Source organism: Pelodiscus sinensis, chromosome 2 (genome assembly GCF_049634645.1).
Source record: "Pelodiscus sinensis isolate JC-2024 chromosome 2, ASM4963464v1, whole genome shotgun sequence".
NCBI classification, from domain to species: Eukaryota; Metazoa; Chordata; order Testudines; family Trionychidae; genus Pelodiscus; species Pelodiscus sinensis.
The window spans coordinates 31102906-31124022 of NC_134712.1; the positions used below are offsets into that span (position 1 = coordinate 31102906).

General features: G+C 41.5%; 1 protein-coding gene and 1 long non-coding RNA gene across 8 annotated transcripts in view; one reads left to right on the forward strand and one right to left on the reverse strand.

Moving 5' to 3' along the window:
• Nucleotides 1-21117, reverse strand: part of OXR1 (oxidation resistance 1) — a 282681-nt gene that overhangs the window by 148566 nt on the left and 112998 nt on the right. The window lies entirely within an intron of this gene.
• Nucleotides 1-21117, forward strand: part of LOC112544064 (uncharacterized) — a 61478-nt gene that overhangs the window by 38208 nt on the left and 2153 nt on the right. For all 3 annotated transcript variants that reach the window (XR_012901268.1, XR_012901267.1, XR_003087381.2), the window contains exons 2-3: nt 1460-1560; nt 14321-14434. This is a non-coding gene — a long non-coding RNA (uncharacterized LOC112544064). The remainder of the gene's footprint in view (nt 1-1459; nt 1561-14320; nt 14435-21117) is intronic.

A 21117-nucleotide genomic window follows, 5' to 3' on the forward strand; every position in this document is an offset into this window, starting at 1 on the left:
ATTACATATAAATATGACCCAGCTGTTTGCAGCAAACAGTAAAACACAAGTTCTGAAGAGGGTGAGGGGAAAAGAGTGGAAGCTGGCACTGTACCTGGAGTATTTGAGAGACTGAAAAGCCAAATATATTAGCTACTATGGTTTTCTCTTCACTGCCAAAAAAGGTGGGTTTTCAGGGGTACGAGTAACTTAAATATCTATAGTTACTGGCTTATCATAACCCCTTCTCCCCCTTGACAGAAGGGGCTATGGAAAGGTGGTTTTGGGGATTGCAATGGGCCTGTGCCTGTAAGAAATTTAAGTGTGGGGCTCAGGGCAGGGGGCTGAAGGGTGCAGGGAGCTCAGGGCAGGGCTTGTGGGGGGCTCAGTGTAGGGGTCGCCCAGGGGAGGGGGCTGAGGGATGTGTGGGAGCTCTCCCTGATTTTAGAATGGAGGGTTCCTCCATTGGAGGCAGAGGAATGTTTGGGAGCTCAGAGCAGGAGGCTGGAGTGTGTGCAGGAGCTTAGGTCAGGAGGTTGGAAGTGTGGGGGGCTCGGGGCAGGAGTTGGGATGTGAGGGGTGCAGGAGTTAGGGCAAGGGCATGAGGAGCAGGAATCAGGGCAGGGAGTTGCAGAGGGATTCAGGACAGGGCTTGGGATATAGAGTGGGGCTCAGGGCATGGGGGAATTCAGGGCTGGGAGTGCAGCCACCATGCTGCTGGATTCCCCGGGGGCCATGGAGACCATAGTGCCCAGCCACCGGAGAAATGGGGCTGAAGCCTGGGTGCTCTGTGGCCAGAGCCCTGTGGCAGCATCCAGAGCACACCCCCTGGTGGCCATTCTCTCACCAATGTGCTGCACTGGGGGGTACCAGCTTACTTCCACCTTTGGCTTTTATATAGCAAGGTCACCCATGCCACACAGACTGAGAGTTCTCTCCTGTAAAATCCTAGTGGATACAAGGCACCTGCACTGTTTACCGGCGGTAGCTTGGGGAGACCAAAGCAATGCTTCCTTCCTATGGCTGACCTCGTCTTTTGCCTATAGCAAAACTATACAGCTAAGTTGCCACAGGATTTCACAAGAGGATCTTTAACATGTGTGAGTTTGTGAAGGGGAAAATGTATACATCATTAGTGTGAGGAGTACAGGGGCAGCAAAGAAAGAGGGAAAGGTCTATCAAGATCCGGAGGACAGAGGTGTGCAGAAAAAGGAAGGGAAAGGAGGAATGAACAAAATGAGGGATTTAGAAGCTCTCCCCATATTTTAGAATGAAGTGTTCCTCCATTCTGGTTTTTTATATGAGATTTGACAGTCTTTCTGTGGCTTACAGTTATTAAAAAAAACCCAAACACTAATTTCCCTAAACTTTTCCCAGGGAAAAACAGAATCCTCTCTGACAGGCCTGCCCACTTTTGATACGATGTCACTCTCATGATCCGAAAAATTACAAATTGGATATGTTTTGCATATCATTTCAGGCATCTCCTATTGATTCCATTTGGAAGTTTGCCCATCAATAATCTTGTTTCCAGTGACAACAGGACCGGCTGTGAAGTTTAATCTAATTAGGCGCTTCAAGGTTAGATACGATCATTTGATTTATTTTGACATTCTTATAATCTGATATTGAAAACATTGATATTGCATTCAAATTATCAGGATGTTCTATAAAAGCTATCACTCAGTTGCTACCCCTAATATTCCCTCCCACCTTCAATTAGCCTCGATGGGTCTGATTCTGCAAACATTTGCTGCTGTTGTAGCATACACAAGCATTCCCATTAGAGCCAATGGGACTAAGCAGGACTGTACACAGAAACGTTTGCAGAAACAGGAAGTATCTTTGTAGAACCTAGAAAACCACAGTGTTCTCTCTCTCAATTGGGTCTACAGCTGCAGCTGTTCACTTAATACTCCAGGAACACAATCAGAAATATTTTGGCATGCTAAGGTTCTATAGATCATGACTTTCTTACCCTCACAAAATAGTACAATGGCTTTCAGCCTTTCCAAACTAGTGTACTCCTTTACACTAGTCATGGTTTGGTTGTGCCAGGAAAATGGGAAGTGCTGTGAATGGGACTGTTTTCCAGAACATGGAAAGGGATGGGGCTGCTATTTGGAAGGACGCGATACTACAGAGTAACCATTGGAGGCAGTGAGGTCAGGGGAGAGCTATACTGTAGAGCAGTGGTTCCCAAACTTTTCGGCATCACAACCCCCTTTTTGATTTTTGAAAAACCCTCATGCCCCCCTGAGGGGGGAGGAACTGAACAAGGCAACAAAACTTGATGCAGGGGGAGGCTGGGTCGCCTCGCGCCACCCTGGAATTTCTTCACACGCCCCTCAGTTTGGGAACCCATGCTGTAGAGTGACCACTGGAGAGAACCACACCATCAAGAGAGTGGTGAGCTGAGGCTCACCATCTTGCCTGCCACCAAACAGGATAATTTGCTCCCTGCCCCAAACTCCTTGTCCCCAGCCCTTGGCTGCTGCACCAGAGAGGGGTGAGGGCAGGGGGAAAGCTCTGCCAGATGCAAGGGTAGGGGAATGTCCCTGCTGTGTGTGGAGAAAAAGCCCTGCTGGATGGGAGCCGCTGTCCTGAGCCCTTCCTCACCCCCAAACTTCACTGTTCCATGCCCCAGCCTCCACGCCATACCCTATATCCCCAAGGGCTTGCCCTATCTCCTTCACATATGCCCCCCGCACCACCGGCTCCCTGCCCCAAAGGACTTGAGTAATTCCAGGTATGTCTTCTAGTTATAAGATGAATCAATTGGAACATAGATATTGCACTTATATTTTGGTATAGAGCAGCATCACCAGTACCTTGTTTTAAAAGTATGAAAATATCTAGATGAATTTTTATACTTCCTTGAAGACTTCTGCCTATCCCCAGGGATAAGCATAACCCTGGTTGGGAAACACTAGAATAGATCACACACCACAATATCAGTGAGGCCACTTGTGGGTTAAAATCCTACTCTCTATTAGTAAGATTATCACAGGCTGGCTCATAATAATTTCAATTCCAGTCTAAATCATTAACAAAAATCAATCTGTGTTAAACAGGAAAAAAAGCCTCAGGAAAAAACACAAGAGTTTATTTTTGTTAAAAGCAACGAAACAAGTGAAAAATATATTAAACAGTAACATCATTTTCATAGTAGAAAAAACAAATAAGGAAACATACATTCTTCATTCCTAGGAAATAATTCAAGCCTGGCTTCTATGTTTTTCTTTGGAAGAAGAGATTGAAAACAATCAAGCATAATAGTTTTTAAATGAACATACATCTACGAAGAGACAATTGTTTGTGCAGTGTCATGTAAACTGACAACATAAAAAGAAAGAATCAGTCTAGTAGATGGCAGCAGGGGGCAGCAGTATGCTAAGTATGGGATAGAGATCAGTATTGGACATTCTTGTTTACTGTACCTTATCATTGAGCTCCATGTATTTCAATCTCATGCCAAATATTTACTTGTTCTGGCAAAACAGGTTTAATCTTTTCAAAGTGAAAAGTGAAAGATGGGCTCTTAAAAAAGAAGTCTTCTCTGAGTAATGAATGTAGTGGGAAAATCTCTGCATTCTGATAACAAATATCCTCTCTCAGTTGAAAAAAACATTTTAATGCAACAAATACACAAAACTGGAGACAAGAAGTAAGGTTTAGGTTGTCCAGGGTACAGACTCATAGCCAATTATGGTGAAAATCTCAAGAGGTTCACACTTTGAGTGCAAATACCAATCCAAAAAAGGTTGGATGCTTAATAAAATCTCTTTCATGTGTGTTAAATTGGGCTGGAAATCTCAAACAGAGATTCTGTTCTGAATAGAAACCAGAAATAATTCTGGGATACAAGGAGAGGGGAGAACAAAACCTCCCTCACCTAAATATTTCAGAACTTTAATAAAATTCTGGGCAAAGTTTTTGAATAATGGGGCCAGAAATGTTTTTATGTGAACTGTTTTACCCATCCTTAACCACCATGCAAGCCAAATTTAGACATGTAAGCAAATCTTTTATATACTTACATCATGTCCACATTTGACTCCCTATCTTCTGGAAAGGATAGGTTATTAATTTCTATTATAGGAACACATGTTTTAAAGATACATATGGTGTAGTGCAAGTTAGTTTTTGAACTTTAGAAAAATAATTTGTGAGAAGTAACATAGTAATGCTGCAGAACACAACAGTGTTACCCATAGGCAATATAGCTCAGAATTTCAAAGTGAATATAAACATAATTTGGGTCACACCTAGTATGTTTGCAAACAATGGTACATGGCAAAAATCATGATTCACCACCACATTGGAGAAAAGCTGTTATTATAATAACTGACTGGTAAACTAGAGTTTACTGGAAATTTAATGACTAAGGTCTCAATCTTTACTCACTGGGCCAGATTTTCACACGCTTTAAATCTGTATAGCTCCAAAGACATCAACAGAGCTACACTGATGTACATCAGCTAAAAATCTGACCCAGATCTTATGTAAGATTTTGTAAGCATTTTGTAATGCTTTTGTAAGCATTGCCCCACAATAAGACAACATGGTCATTGTATTCTTCCATACATGTGACGACTATAACACAAGTAAACTTACTTATGTATAAGTGTTTGACTGGTCAGGCCGTAATGGAAAGAAGAACCTCCACTCCAAGGGCACAGTGCAAACAAATACTAACTGCAGAAAATTTTAATTAGTGGCTTATGAAGAAACAATTATAAAATGAGGCCAAAGTAGGTTTGCCACATGAGAAGAGAAAGGAACAAATCATATTGCCATAAAAGTCAAAATCCTTCTAATTAGTCTTTAATAAACAGATGATGCCTTATAAAAACATTCTGCATGTAAATAAATCTGTCTGGATGTAGCAGATTTTTCTGGGGATAGGCGGATTGTCTTCATTTTTTGTTATCAAGTTTATTTATACAGGCATATCTCATTATTTCTTTAAAATATGTCTGATCTTGTGTAGTCTCCCCCTGAAGCCATATGACAGTCATCATTTTTACAATGATCATGGAGTGATTAGCAGCCCAGTCCTCATTTCTTTTTATCAGGGCTAGAGATGGTTGAAACTCAGAATTTCTGCTCTGCTGAGATTTCCCTGGAAAGTCCAAACACAATGTTTAGTCAATTCCATTTTGGATTTAAAACTGGCAAAGTTGAACTTCCCCACTGAATACAAAGTATGATTGCTTTTGTTTTGGAAAAATCTGTTTGGTTCAATTTTCCTACAACAATTTTCTTGCCCTGACTCCCAGGAATGCCTTATAGGGGCTCACTGGGCTGTCCCAACTCCTCCTGAAGGAGTTCCTGAGAATCAGAGGTGCCCCCAGTCCACATAGCAAGGCTCCGAGAACTCCAGAGACAGTTGGCTTGAATTGCAGAGCGCAGCTGTAGAGAAGGGAGGCAAACCCTGCTTAGAGTTGGCGCGCTCAGGGTTTTTAGGCATCTGGCTCCTTGAAAGGAAACTTGGAAGCTCTGGCATCTTGGGGCTGCCCTGGAGTTGCAGACCTTGGAAGCCCAGACTCCTTAGAAGTTTCTGATGGAAACTTCCCGTGATTTTATGGAAGTCCATCAAACCTAAACCATTATCAAGTGGAACAAAACTTTGTTTTGCTGGATAAAAATTCCAACAAACTCTAACTGATGGCATAATTCATATGCAGATCAATGGAAATGGGACTGGGTCCTACGGGCGAAGCTCTGGCCCACTAAAGTCAATGGTAGTTTTGCTCCTGATTTCAATGGGGGCAAAGCACTCTGAGGCCTTGTCTTCACTACAGTTTTGTTGACAAAAGGCAGCTTTTGTCAACAAAACAGCAAATGAGTACATGCTACAATGCAACTTTTTGGGGGGCAAAAATGCCATTTCACCTACAAATACCTCCCCACCTCAGTGAGAGACATAAGGCTTTCTGCACACAATTTTTGTTGCTGAAGTGCCAGTGTAGACATCAAGCTTGATTTTATCACTCTACTTGCCTTCCAGGAGGTATCCCACAATGTCCAATCTGACACTTCTGGTCAGCAGCTCGAATCTCCCTGCCCTGCAACCAGATAAACAACCATCCATACCTCCCACTTAGAAGCCAAGGGAACTTTTGAAATTCCATTTCCTATTGGCCCAGTGTGGCTAGGTCTCATCACATCTTTCTAGGTGACCAAGGCTGGCTACTGCAATAAATGCTGTCCCACTTGGAACACTGCAGAGCTGCTAAATAAGCTCAGTATATGGGAAGCCATCCCTGCTGTGCTTCAGCCACAGGAATTTTGATATGAACAGGCAGATTGCTCAAGGCTTGTGCAAAAAGGGCTGTGATCAGGAGACACTGCCATGCAGAGTGAAAATAAAGGAGCTGAGCCATGTGTACAATAAGGCAAGGGAGGCAAACCACTACTCTGATGCTGTACCTAATATCTGCCAACTCTATAAAGAGCCGGATGCTATTTTTTCTCTGTCACTAAAGAAACAAACAGGGATGCTCTTATTTCTAACTAGTGATTCTGTAAGACCCCAAAACATGCACAAAATATTGTTTGTTATTCAATGCTGTCAAATATGACCTTTGCTTGAATCAGTAATGAACTTACAAGAAGACAGTTCTTCAATGGCAAACCGTAGTTACAGAAATATAAAAAACGCTGGTATAATTCACGTGATACAGTAACTCATGACTATTTATTTTATATGTAAAATATTAAACAGTTAACATTACACAATAGTATACAATCAATATAGCAAAACAGAGGTAAATATTGAAAAGCCCTGTGCACCTCTCCTACCCCTGCATTTACACGTGGCATTATGTTTTCAAGCTCAGATGGGATGATGTAGCTGCACAAGTCTCGGTGAGAATGCCAAATTCATGCATAATTAATTCAGCACTTCTCATAAATGAATGAGGATTGGCAGAGCCATGAGTCTAGACATGCAGAGGTAATCTTCTGTGAAAAATCTGTGGGCAAGTGCCACTCTTGTGCAATGCTAGACAAAAATTAAAATTATGACAGAATGTGACTGCATTGTCTAATACAGTCGGAATAACCTGATTATTTTATAATAGTTCATGGGTGCCTTTATTAACAGTTTCTATAAGCAAAATTGGCATAATTGTATATGCATACATCACACAAGTGCTATTTAGGGGCTCAATAATATTAAAAGCTCATGATCTATGTCTGACCTGTTTCTGAGAAAAACAGCACGTAACAGAAACATACAAGCAACTGCACTCTGAAATGATATTCCAAGAAGAATCAGTTACCATTGGAGTTGTCCTCTTGATTTATAACTGCAATTGCAAGCTCTGCATGAATTCCATATGCTGATGGTAATGACCCCAACTTAAAAGGCACATGACTTAGCAATGAGTGGAGGCAAACTAAAACTTCTATCAAGAATTCTTTGAATTACACAAAAACCATGTAAGCAAGGAGTATCTGGGGTAGTTCTACTAAGATGTCTTTGCAGGTTGCTGGATTTTCACCCACATCATGCTTGCTACAGTTAAAAATATATGGAAATTGACCACAACAATGGGACAGCCAATCAGTGAATAAACATGTATGATGGGTCATGATCCTTGCAACTTTCACAAGATATGCTGAGACCCCACTGATCCTGCTTTCCCTGACAGACTAGGCACCCCAACCCTGTCTTGCTGAGCCTAGCTCTCCTGCCAGCTTCAGCACAAACACAGGGACAGATCTGCAGACACAGGCTGAAACCAATATAATATGAGGCCTTTTCACAGCACTCAAGTACACAATCCCTCTGGGAGCGGAACCCTAGATAAATCTATTGTATGCTGTATAGAGATATAATATAAGCTCATAAAAATCACCGTCTTTTTCCATGTAAAGAGAGAAATGCTCCATGGTAACAATTATTTACAGAGGGTTTATTAATAAACAAATGTGATTGTATTAAGTATAAAAGGTAGGATTTAAGTGCATAAGAATAAGCACATAGAACAAAGTAGGTTACTAAGAAATATAAACAGAACATGCAAACTAAGATTAATACATTAAAGAAACTAGTTACATGAAAGTATCTCACACTAAATGTTGGCCTAATAATCTTCTTCACTGACCAGATATTGTTCCAGCCTGGGCCCAGTCTCTTCTGCCAGTTCAGTCTTAGTTGCTTCTTGGTTGGGGTGGATGGGAAGAAGTGACAACCTGGATTACTTCACTACCCAACCTTAAGAATATAAGAACATTAGAATGGCCATACTGCGTTAGACCAAAAGTCCATCTAGCCCAGAGGTCAATGATAAATGAAACATTGTACTCACATACTGTATAATTGGACTTTTGCTGCTGCTAGGGGTGAGTTTGTGGATGTGGGGGTGCAGGAGTCAGGGTTGGGATATATGAGGGGCTCAGGACAGGTGTTTGGGGGAGGTACAGGAGGCAGGGCAGGGTGCTGGGGATAGGAAGCAGAGTATGCGGGGGGCCCTGCGGCTGGATTATCCTACCTGGCTGAGGCTGAGCTACTGCTCCCAGGCAGCAGTGGCTGAATGAGAGGCTGGACCTGGATCACCACAGCTGGATTGCAGCCTTCCCTGCTACCCATGCCACAGCAGGAGGGAGGGGCCACCGCCAGCCCTTCCTGTGACCCGATGGGGGCCAGACTGCAAGGCCTACCCCAGGATTGGGGCCAGGGATAGGGCACTATGGCCATATTGGGGGCTGGGTCCTGATTGGAGCCTTGCTGATCAGGCTGCCGTGGCTGGACTGCTGCAGCAGTTGAGGGGCTACCATGGCTGGGCCACAGAGTCTGACCCAAGAGAATGGCGGCTGAGGACAGACCATGGCTATAACATGGTAGCTGGAGTCAGGCCACTGTGGTCAGATGGAGGCATCTGCCGCGGCCAGCCCCTCTCACTATCCCAGCTTGGAGCGTGCATGCATCCCCTTCAGCGCGCCTTCTGTTGGCCCTTTAAACAAGCAGAGATATGTGCTCTTTACACAGTCAGATGATGCACTAGGAATGACCATCACCTACTGGGATAACCTCATGACAGGAGAAGAACCTCTTAAACCTGGAGGATTCAGTCATAACCCTGGGTAATGAGAGTTCCCAGCAGAAAAGGAAACCTATGCTAGTCCAAGAATAACAGGAAGGAAAGAGACAAAGGGAAAATATTTAAAGAGATAAAGGGAAGAAAACTTTTAAAGGAAAGAATTACTAACTAAGAACTAGCAACAAATGCACTAATACCACTAAGGGCACTAAAGACATGTACGCAGGGCTCTGCTAAGGATTCCATGCCAGACCATGGGCAGCTGAGAAGGATCTAAGCATGTTGGACCACATAATGCTATTATATAGACAGTGGGAGACCAGGAGAAGCGCATATGCAACCCAATGGGCAAAGCTATAGAAGATCTCCAATACCAAGCATAGGCATGGCTACACCTACAGTGGTGTAACCACCAGGATGCTATGCAAAGAAGAACTGAAACTTCGGGAGTTTGATTATCACTTTAGCTAGAGCAACTTTACGTTGTTATCAAAGAAAGCTGTGTAATGAACTGCTGCTTGTCTTCCCAATGCGGAGAATGAGATGCTGAACTGAAGGGCCTAATAACCAATTCTCTACTGCTTTGCACCTTGTGTACCACATCAGTTCAAAGTGGATGTAAAACCCTACCTAATCAGAATTTTATATCCACTCCGCACAGATACAAAAGACTTTATAAGATGAAAGGCAGTGGAGAATCAATTTGTATGAATTCCTAGGAAGAAAGGAAAGCTGTAGCACTATTTAGGTTCTCCAAAGATCTCACTAAAGTCCTTATTCAAAGAGGAAAGTGAGGACCAGTTATTCCAGACATATCCAATGTCTGAAAGACAAGTAGTGAAACAGTTGCTTTAAATTGTCTTTATACATCAAAAGAGGATAGTAATTGGCAAATGCTATTCTTGTTTTTACTTTATTCACCTTTAAAACAAACAAATGTAATTCAATAAGATAGAAAAAAAAGTCAGATCCTAAAAGAAATTACATAGTGCTAAATTAAAAAACAATTAGTTCACTATTAAACTAATTGCTTGGAAGCCTCCATAAGCCACAGTGAGAAAATTCATTCAATGTAGTTCATAAAGTTCAATAAAAGCAATTCATATAATCAATTTCACTCCCCATGTGTTTGGTCTCAAAAAGAGGCAGAGCATTAACTTTAATGATGTCAACTTGCCGTCACTGTCAAATATAACCAAATTAGTGTCCAAGTTAATATTTAAAAACACATTTCACACACAGGAAAGTAATTAATGCATTACTTGCTCGCCATCTACTGACATTCTTAGTCAGGAAATCCTTTCCATCAAAGAAATGCTATAGTATAAGTGAACAATTTTATAATACACCTGGCTTTCTTAAACATATGAGGGAACTTCAGAAGTTTTGTATGTATTTGATGTGGCACCTGTAGCAGGCAAAATTTCTAAGACATTTTTTAAAATATTAACATAGAGGCAATTCCTATCATATACCAGATATGGACAGTTGCAGAGGTTCCACCCTGGAGGGATATATGTGTATTGTTTAAGACTGTTTGATGCAATGCTAGCCATGGCAGTGCTCAGCCCAGGTAAGGTATGCTATACACCACAACATTATAGTAGAGTTTTACTTTCCTAGGGGCGGCGTTACGGGACCAACCCAGCACCTTAGCTGCTCTGCCCCGGGCGTCCCCAAGTTAGCCGCTGCTGAAACTGACCAGCAGCTGCCTCCGGGAAGCCCAGGGCAGAGCAACTGGGGTGCTGCCGGGTTGGTCCTGAAGTGCCGAGGGGCGGCACTACGGGACCAACCCAGCAGCACCCCAGCTGCTCTGCCCCAGGCATCCCCAAGTCAGCCGCAGATGAAACTGACCAGTGGCTGACTTGGGGAAACCCGGGGTAGAGCAGCTCCAATTGTCCAGCTGCCTGGAGCACTTCAGGGTTCCAGGTGGTGCTGGACTAGCAGGAGTGCCAGACCACTGGATGCCGGACAACTGGAGTTTTACTGTACCTAGTAGCAAATGAGTCAATTATGTTGCCTGGGCTCAGGAAGGAGAGTATCATAGGGCACAAACAAAGGTGCTATTCACCCCCAGCAAAAATGTATGGGGCTTATGAAGCTCATACCTGCCCCTGCCCTATTCTCGAAAAAGGGATGTAAATTAGACACTAACGGGATTTAAATTTCCCGCACTTCATTTGCATAATGGCGGCCGCATGTTTTTTTCAAAAAGGGGCTTTTTGAAAGAAAAACGGCTCTTTAGACAGGGATCTTTCAAAAATAAGACACTTTTCCAAAAGATCCTGTACTCCTCAAAAAACGAGGTTTACACGATCTTTTGAAAAAGGGTTTTATTTTTGAAAGATCCCCCTCTAAACAGCTGTTTTTCTTTTGAAAACCCCCTTTTCAAAAAAACCCGCAGTCACCATTATGGAAATGAAGCATGGGAAATTTAAATCCCGGTTTCATTTGCAATTTTGAAGTGTTTAATTTACATCCCTTTTTCGAGAAAAGGGATGTAGTCTACACACAGCCTAGGATTGCCAACTTTCTAATAGCAGAAAACAGAACACCCACTCCGCAACATCCCTTCCTGGCCCTTCCCCAACTTTTCCCCAGGCCCCAACCCCTACTCACTACATTCCTCCTCTTTTAATGGCTTACTTTCCTCCAACTTCACTCACTTTCACTGGATTGAGGCAAGAGGTTGGGGTGTAGAAGAAGGTCAGGGATTTAACTGGGGATGTAGGCTTTGGGTTGAGACCAGAAATGAAGGGTTTAGGGTACAGGAGGGGCTGTGGCCTGGGTGTTGAGGCACGAAGGGGTGAGGCTATGGGATGGCGATGAGGGATTTGGGTTACCTGGGGGCTCTGAGTTTAGGGGGCAGGAATGGGGCTTGGGGTGTGGGTTTACCTCAGTCAGATCCCAGTCAGTAATGCAGTAAGGCTAAGGAAGGTTTCATGCTTATCCTGGCTCTGTGCTGCAACCTGGAGGCAAGCCCATGGGTCTGGTGCCCATGTTGTGGGGAGGGGGTCAGGAGGCTCCATGCACTGCCTCTCAGCTCCCATTGGCTGATTTCCAGCCAATGGAAGTGCAGAGCCACTGCTCAGGGCAGAGGCCATGCCTGTAGCCCCATGGCCACCCCCACCTAGGAGCAAGACCTACTGACAGTTTCCAGGTTGCAGCACTGTGACAGGACAGATAGGGACTAGTCTGCCCTAGCCCTGCATCACCACCAGCCAGACTTTTAATGGCCCAGTTGGAGGGGCTGACCCAAGATGCCACAGTCCCTCTTTTACCAAGCATTCTGGTCGAAAACTGGACAGGTAGTCACCTTATCCCCTCCCTTTCCTTGCTGCTACTTATCCCACATTTCTTTGAACAATTATTTCTGTTGTGCATATTGTTACACAAAAAGGAAACATGAAATCTTATTAAATAAACTCAAGAGCATAAAATAATATTTATAAATCTGGGAATGAGATCCTTACTTTTAAAGGGACCTGCTTTTCTACACCCATATTAATTTACTGGATACAAATATATTATTCTCATACTCACTAATGTAGCAGGAGCAGTGATAAAGTATACAGTTAACTACTGTGCCATGAATTATGCTCTCATAGGGTATGTTTACACTTGCAGCCTAATTCGAACTAGGGCTGCAAATGTAGGCATTCAGTCTTGCAAATCAAGCCTGAGATTTAAAAATCCTGCGCTTGATTTGCATCTTCCTCGCCGGCTGCCATTTTTTGAAACTTACAAGCCCGAAGTAACTACCCGCGTCAGTGAAACGGGCATTCGAAATAAAGCCCTAGTTCAAACTACCTGTTAAACCTCATTGCAGGAGGAATAACAGGTAGCTCAAACTAGGGCTTTATTTCGAATGCCCGTTTCATTGCCGCGTGTAGATGTGGGCAGTTACTTTGGGCTTGTAAATTTCAAAAAAAAAAATGGCACCCGGCTGGGAAAATGCAAATCAAGCGTGGAATATTTAAATCCCGGGCTTGATTTGCAAGTCCGAATGCCTACATTTGCAGCCCTAGTTCGAATTAGGCCGCAAGTGTAAACATACCCATATAGACATTAATTCTATAGCAAGAGTTATGGAAGCAGACACACAAAAAATGTAGAAAACATATTTGTGTTTTTATGCTAATATTATCTCACTCAGAGATTAAACATTATGCAAAAGCCATGAACCCTTGCACTGATTTGATTACACATAGAAACACCATCAGGACTATGGGCTTTGAGTCACTTATTGAATTCCTATAACCAGGGCTTGCCGAACCGCAGCGAGCCCCACTCGCCAGCTGCGCTGTCCAGCAATCTGCGCATGCGCAGATCGCCCGAACCCAGCTCTTCCAGGTTACAATCTACTTGCCACGGGCGAGTAGATTGTATAAATTTTTGAGCCCTGCCTATAACAACTGTAGAATGTTACATCACGTGCTGTACAAAAGACCTGAAGCTAAGGGGTTTGTTACCTTTTCTGCTGATTGCTTTGTGCAGTGGCCAGAACCTAATTTTCACTATAATATATGACTCAAGAAACTTTACTTCAGTGATCAATGTGACAGGTTGAATCACAGAAGTTCTCTTGGAGTTATCCTCTGGTGTTCTGATCATGCCACTGATACTCACCTTCCTGTTCTCAGGGACTCCCCACCATTCTGTCCTGTTGGGCTAAACCCTCTGGTCTCCTCTAGTCAAAAGGATAGAGTTGGAGTTACTGCCCCCCCAGCAGTGCAACACAGACACTGAACCAGTTCAGTGCTGGGAGGGTTCAGCTATAAGAGCTCACAACCAGGAAACTGTTGTAGAGTAGGCTTTTTCTGACCATGGCCTTTGTGTACAGCCCATCCTGCCACACTAGGCCCCTCTATGAAAACAGACCATGAGATACTCAGAGGAACATGGGACGCACAATGTAGCTTTTTGTGAACGGAATTTAACCTTGTAGGCATCATAGAACAGGGAGGTGAGCATGAAAAGATAGAACACAGCTGCAAGAGATAAATAAGACTCTCTTGACCGGTCCTTGAGGGAGATAAAATGCAACTGCCATGCACACTGACCATGCCCACACACGTCACAGTCCAAGGGGCCGTCAGGCGGGCATCATGAAAAATCCTATAGGGCAATATTTCACATTACCTCATTACCAGCCTATCAGGCCCGGCCAGGGAACAAATCCTAATAAGGTACCGAATATCAGGTTATGTTATAAAAGACCCTCGACCCCTTTGTTCAGCGAGGTTCTGAGTGTTGAGGGCACATGTCTTTTTTTTGCCCGTTTGAAGGATTGATCACCCTGAGGCTGCCTCCCCACCCTTCGAGTCAAAGATAGGGGTGAGCGATTCCTGAGCATGCTCCGAGTTTTTGTGTGTCTTCATGTTGTTATTGTTGCTGAATTTGTAAGTATTACTTAAATATATTAGTTATTGGTTTAGTTAACAGTTGAATCATGTTAATTTCACTGTGTAATTCTGTAAAGTGTAACTGAGTTCTATTAACCATACTATGTAAATTGTATAATCTTGTGTTGTGTAATGGTGTGGTATTTAGGTTAAGTATAAGTGTTAGAAATAGTAACCCAGGAGTTGTTAATTTGTAGAGGTAGATTAATAACTAACTCCACCAGCTGCCTAAAATAACCATAGAGGGGCTGGCTGTGGACGAAGTTTTTATTATCATTATATTGGCTTTGTTTTTGTATTTTTTGCTTGCATGCTGCGCTGCCTTAAGAGAATTAGAAACAGTGATTTGGTATAGTTGAATTGTAATCAAAGAAGTTTGTAATTAGTTAAGTATAGCTAAGTTTAGGTTTTACCACCCTGTATAAGCATTAGGTAATTGCTTATTTTTTTAAAATCATTTGAAAGTTATTTGGTTTTGATAAAAGAATCATTCCATTTAATAAAAAAATCATTTGTTTCACCATCAACCAGTAGTTTCCACTGGGTAGTCGGCTTTAACCCTTGAGGCTCCCACCACATCACCGAACCAAGGTGTAACAGAAACCAACTCTCAAAAGGAACCAAACCCTCAAACAACTCTGTCTCACTCAGATTAAAGTTTTACACAGTGAAAGCTCATAAGGTCTGCCTACTTTATCAATGAAAGAGAGATATGCACAGTGGTTGCTCCCCCCTCCCTTAGTAGAAGTTATTTACAAGGGGCCTGATAATAAACAAAGTGTTTTCATTAAATATAAAGTAGGATTTAAGTGGTTGCAAGTGAGAGTCAGATCAAAGTAAATTACTGAATTAAAATGAACAAAATTGCTTAGCTAGTTCTAATCTACTAAGAAACTTGTTACATGCAAGTTCTTACCTTAAATGGCTGTTCTTATCTTAGGTAAAGAGCTTCAAGTCAAAGTTGATCTTTACTATGACTTCGGTCAACAGCTTTATCAGAGTTTTTTGTTGTCAAGTATCCTCTTAGGATGGGCCAAGCAGTTTCAAAGGCCAGCTGAAGACAAAAGACTAATGGTTTCCCATTGCTTACATAGACTTTCCCATAGGGTGGGAACCCTTTGTTTGAAACCCTCCCAATGTCCATGTAAAAATACCAGGTTCAAGATGGATTCCAGTACCAGGTAGCATGGTCACATGTGGACCAACCAGAGTTTGGGCATACAGAACAAACATCGTCATCCACAGCTCATTGGGTTGAGTACTGAGTCATTAAGTACCTAAAATATCACTATTGCCCCTTATTAGCACATTTAGCAATATAAAAAGATTCATATTTCTAATGTCACATGCAATAATGATGCATGCACAAAAATAGTATATAGAGATTCAGCAGATTGTAACTGTAAACTTGATAGGTTACCTGCCCTGTTTTGCACAAAGCATCTTTGAGTTATGCACATTCATGCCCATAAACTAATTTTCATTAAGCATGGGGAGGGCCTGTAACAATCAGATCCTGTCTCACAAAGTTGTTAAAAATTCTCAAGTGGAATGCCAGCTGCACATCCAATTTATTTGGAAAGAAATCACAGGGCATCACATAGGATCAATTTTAGCCTTTCAAAGAGTAGAAATTACTCGTGTGCGGAGTTAGTTCCAATACCGCAAAATTATTTCAGCTGGATTGTTTCCTGAACACTCAAGTTTAGGTTTTCAATGAGAACTGTGCACCATGGTACGGAAAGGAAATATACTTATCATTACTCTTTTAGTGTAAAATACACCCCAATGTGGAGGGATGAGGAAAGGCCCTATTTGCATGCATAAATCTTGCTCCAGTGTGGTTTTCACATGGGTGTCGTCGCTGGTAAAAGGCAATATTTATGGTCAGCCAGGTATGACCATGATACCCCATGGACCCAGCAACCTTAGTGTTCTGAATAAGTGGAAAGGATAGATGCTAATCCAGCCTATACTTTGGAATCATGGTTCCAGGATGGCAAAGAAGATTTTACCATCTCATCTACCCTAACACTTTACCCTCATAAACTGTGGATTTCTCTGATTGTGACCATGCAGAATGGCATCTTTTAGGAATTTTGGGTTAGACTCATCTCAGTCACAACTGTGGTAGATTCAGAGAAAATTCATTGATCTTGAACTTTCTCTGGATTTACATCTGTTTACTGGATCAGAACTGGCTGTATTTTATAGATTGTACAAATTGTTTGTATTCATGGAACCCAAATATATATTTCTATATGCAATGGCCTCCCAATTTTATGAACTCATGTTCTTCTGAGTGCAGTACAGAAGGAAGGTAATTTTCCTAAGACTAAGCAAGGAAATACAGAATCACAGGACTGGAAGGAACCCTGAGAAGTCACCAAGTCCAGTCCCCTTCACTCAAGGGGAGAGGAAGAAACACAGAAGAGTGTTAGTGTAAGTTAGAAATGGCATTTCTAAGTGTTGACATTTTGAAGTGGAGAATTAGGTAGCGGAGAATTGTCCGTGGGACATGGAACTGCACCAGTCACTTTCTTCTCCATTGGCACTACACACATTTTTAATTTGAAAGGCTAGTGATATAAATTTGGTGCATGAGAAAGCCTCTATGCTTTGCTAATACCAACTAATCCTGGTAGGTATTATATATTATTTATTACTACATAAGCCCTCAATGAACAGTATAAGTATGTCTTAGGTGCCATAGAAAAGAATATTTGAGCCTTCTGCTCTGAGTGGAATTTCTCACAAATGTCAACAAATTATTACAGGGTTTACAGTTATTAATGTAAACTAGTGAAGTATTTGTACTGCCATTTAATAAGACATTTTGTTTCTGTGATTAGGAGACTCGGACACTGACATATTTATCTATAATGTTGCACATCACAGTAATACTGAAGCATGATGTGGAAGCAGGGAGATGTTGTAATACAGTGTAGTGGATAAGCTGCTAAGCATTGCTTTGTAATACAACACATTTATCTGATGGTAGAGTTGAAATGAAAGCAAAAGGAGATTATTTGAGATAAGATAATGGCAAAATGCTAACTGTTCACTTTAACCCATGAGCAGTGACAGAATTTTAGATTCTTCCACACTGACCTACTTTCTTTAAAAGCAATCATTAATTCATTTTTGTTTAAAAAAATACACACTTCTTTTTAATATATTCTTTTTAATGATCTAACAGTCTTAATAAGAACTAACTAAAGGAGTTTTTGCAGCTATTTTGGAGATTCTAATGCTCTTCCACTCACATGAGTCTTTGAAACTGTAAAGAGCAAACAAGTTATATGACAGGTTAGGAAGTCAAAATAGAATCTTCATCATATCTCATTGATTTGTATGAAGGAACTGCAGCATAAATCCACTTGTTACTAACCTACTGTAACTCTCCATCTTTTTTCCTTTCCAGTTGCTCCAGTTTCTCATTTGAAGCCCCTAGCACAGCAGATCACTGACACACATCCTTAACTTTAGGTATCTGAATAGTCACAAAGACTTTACAAGGACTACTGATTTGCTTACAGTTAAGCATGTCCTTCAGTGCTTTTCTGGATAGGAGCTTAAGTGCCTGATTTAAGACCAATGAAGTCAGTGCAGACTGCCATTAACTTCAAAGGGTTTTGTAGCCAAAGATTTGCTGCCATTTGTATTCCTTTTAATACAACATCCTGAATTTTTCAAATTTCTGCTAGTATTTATTGTACTAACAATTATAAAAATATGTTCATATGGTATCAGCATGTAGACAAGTGTCATGTGCATAAATGGTAATGGGATCAAGCCTAAATGATCCACAAAGGCTGTGACAATGTGGGATCTGAATACACCTTGCAAGTTGGATAATACATGCAGTAATTTTGTATGAATGTCAAGAAAGGAAATTAAATTCTGCAACTGACCAATAAGTCTTATTATAGTCTAATGTTTACAGAAAAGCTATGTCAAGCTAGTCCTCTTTGCTCAGAAAAAGAAAGATTTGACATCCTCTAAAATACCCTAATTGTGCATACTAGCATAGTATACCTACAGGCCTAATCCAAAAGCCATTGAAGTTAATGGAAAGATGTTCATCAACTTCCATTAGCTTTGGATCAGGTGCCATAAGAGATACACTCATCAAATCAGTGACCAGAAATGACACGATTTATGTGACCAATCATAACTATGCAATGCTTCTAGAATTCTGAGTATCAATGATCAAATACAGCAAAATGTCTATAATTTTTAAAATGGGGAGAAATATCAGCTAAAACTCAAAAGTCACCCCACATGTGGAAACTGTCATCGGGTCACTGATCACCCAATCAGAATAAAAAAGGAGGCTGAGTTTCCTGAGTCAATTATTTGCTCGGAATTATTAAATCAGCTCTAAAAGAAACAGAATCTTTATCTATATAATTTAATATAATATATATTTTCCTGGGCAAGGCAAGTATTTTCTGAAACTTTATATCTTATATGTTTCTCATGTATTCACACCCAGACTCCCCACTGAAATATGAACTTTTGACACAGTAATCAAAATATTTTAACATGGAGTTAATAATTCCTCCCTGCCTCCATTATTCATTGACTTGTAGCATCTATTCAAGTATGACATGAATTTGTGGCAGATTGCTTCAAGCAATGAATTCCATTTACATTTTAATTAAGACTCAATATTTATTAACAAACAGGAATGTAGTGAAAAGAGGAGTTATCTAAAAACCTTATTCATTTTGCATTATCTTTATCGGTTCTTTCTGAATACCTTGTGTTGTGACGGGCTGCTGTTTGTTTAATTTTCTCTTGGTGCACTGGAAAAATGCGGAAAGTAGTAACTTTCCAATTATGCAAATATGTCTCCAGTATTAGCAGAATTGTTTAGTTACATACGTCCTCTTTTATTAATACTAAAACTTTTCTCATTAACTTGATCATATTCCTACAGTCCCTTTACATAAGTCATTTCAGCTGGATCACTGTGGATGTCACAGGTCACCAACACTTAAAAATGATGCTTGCAGATTATTTTGCATTCAAAAAAATCTAAACATTTTAAAACTAGTCATCACAACTATTAACTAACACATGAATCTGTATGCCTATGGGAAACATGTAAATAAAATACAACTGATTTACCTTCTCATCTGCAATAAAATTAAGAGTAATTGTATTGACCTCAATAGGACAGATTCATTGTCCCTTTGTACGGTCATAGTCCAGATATGACTCCAACAGCTCCAGGGATTAGGGGATCTCAAAAAAACCCCAGAGCATATACATTTGCTCCCTCCATCCTCAAGCTTGGTTATCTAACAAGCAGAGCTCAGCTCTACCTGAGGACTGAGGTCAATGAAGTTACACTGCTTTATACTAGTGAAAATTAGGCCCTATTTTTACAATGTTGGTAGTCCATCGTGTCTGAAGATGACGTCTTGAGATTGCACAGGCTCATCGGTTATGGACTCGCATGTGGCTGAGGAGTCCAAGCCTTGAATTGCATGGGCATTCACAGTGGGGTCAAAGGAATTGTCAGATCAATTCTACAATCAACTGTTCATAAATGTCAATGGTTACTCATAGTAGAAAGCACTACACTGGGAATGTTATGGTAGGCATCACCACTTTGCATTGATATACATATGGCTAGTCTACACAAACAACTGGCTTGAAGAAAGCTGAAGTGTGAATCCACACAGAACTATACTCTAGCATTAGCCTGCTAGAGGCTAATTCTGTGTGGACCTTTCTGATGCTTATAACAGTTTGTTAATGTACTTTCATTAGTCCCATATCAAAGAGGACTATGTCAAGGCACATTAACAAACCATTAATATGAATCAGAAAGGTCCAGATGGATAGTTGCTCTCCTAGTTCAGGACCAGGAAGATTCATACCCTAGCTTGTCACTAAATTGTTTCTGTAGACAAACCCATAGTCTGCCAAGTTCTTTTTCTTAGTGTGTGAGCAAGGTTTGAGTCTTGGGAACTAGGGATGTGAAGGTTTAACCAGTAAGCATCACCCTTAATGGGTGAGGATTATCAGTTAAGGTTAACTGGTGGGGCTGCAGCTCCAGTCCCAAGGAAGGCCCGCTGCAGACAGGGGCAGCTCTAGTGCAGACAGGGGCAGCTCTAGTGCAGCCCCTGCCTGTGGCAGGCCCAGGTGCCCTGCAGAGAGGGGCTGCTCTGGTGTCCTGGCTGGAGTAGCCTCTGTCTGTGGTGGACCTGTGTGCCTCGTGGGCAGGGGCTGTTCCAAACTGGGACCCTAGCCACAGGCAGGGGCTTCTCTGGCTGGGCTGAAGCAGCCCCTGCCTGCAGCGGGTAGGGTCCACTTCAGCCAGACTGGAGTGGGCCCTCCACTCGCTTTTCTTTATATATGTTTAACCAGTTAGTCAATTAAATGGGATTTTACATCCCTATTTGGAAAACATTAGAGATGTAAGTGATATATTGTTATGTTTTCTGTGCTCAGCAAAACTCTTGTAAGCAAGACATTAGGTTAATTTTTGAACTGGTCATATTTTCTTCTTCTGTTTGATGAAAAACACAAATTTCAAAACCTTTTTTTAAAAAACTAGCCAAAATAATTTTACACGTGCCTGCTACATGGTAGATACATACTATGGTCTTTTTGGTGCAGTTCAGTGTCAAACTGTAGAGGCAGATTAATTATACATCATTTAT